Source organism: Arachis ipaensis, chromosome B05 (assembly GCF_000816755.2).
Source record: "Arachis ipaensis cultivar K30076 chromosome B05, Araip1.1, whole genome shotgun sequence".
NCBI lineage: Eukaryota > Viridiplantae > Streptophyta > Magnoliopsida > Fabales > Fabaceae > Arachis > Arachis ipaensis.
The window spans coordinates 47804195-47805207 of NC_029789.2; positions in this window are offsets into that span (position 1 = coordinate 47804195).

Sequence of the window (1013 nt, forward strand, 5' to 3'; positions counted from 1 at the left end):
ATCCTAGAGAAAACAGTGGGAAGCACAAGAAAAGATTGGGCTAGGAAGCTAGAAGATGCATTATGGGCATATAGGACAGCTTTCAAAACTCCTATTGGCAAGTCACCCTTTCAGCTATTGTATGGCAAATCTTGCCACCTCCCTGTAGAGCTTGAACACAGAGCTTTTTGGGCCACTAAACTCCTCAACCTTGATTCCCAAGATGCAGGAGAAAAAAGGTTGCTGCAACTGAATGAGTTAGATGAATTCAGGATAGAAGCTTATGAGAGTGCTAAGATATACAAGGAAAGAGCTAAGAGGTGGCATGATAAGAAGATCACAAAGAAGGAGTTCAAGCCAGGACAGCAAGTGCTCCTGTATAACTCAAGGCTTAAGATCTTCCCTGGCAAACTTAAGTCTAAGTGGACTGGCCCATACTTGGTGACAAAGGTTTTTCCTTATGGGAGTATTGAAGTGATAGATGAAGCAACAAAGAGTCAATTCACAGCAAATGGTCACAGAGCAAAGCTGTACTTGGGAGGACAATGGGATAAGGAAAAAGAGGTTCAGAGCCTACAACCTTCTTAAAAAGAATTGAAGGATGTCAAGCTAGTGACATTAAAAGAGCGCTTGTTGGGAGGCAACCCAACCTGAGGTAGTTTTCTTTTCATAGCTTTTTCAATAAAAATGTTGAATAATTGATATGCATTGCAAGGAGCTAAGTTTGGTATTTCACACCAAAACAACTTAAGGGAGAATGAAGGATTCTAAGTTTGGTGTTCCACCAAAACCTCATCTAAAAGCACATTCTNGTGTGTTCCTGAGAGTGAAATGAGGGATATCTTGTGGCATTGCCATGGTTCAGCTTATGGCGGACACTTTGGCCCAGAAAGAACAGCTGCAAAGATACTGCAGAGTGGCTTCTATTGGCCAACTATCTTCAAGGACACCAGAGAATATGTTCACCAATGTAATGAATGCCAGAGAGCAGGAGGACTGACAAGAAGGAATGAGATGCCTCAAAACTTCATCTT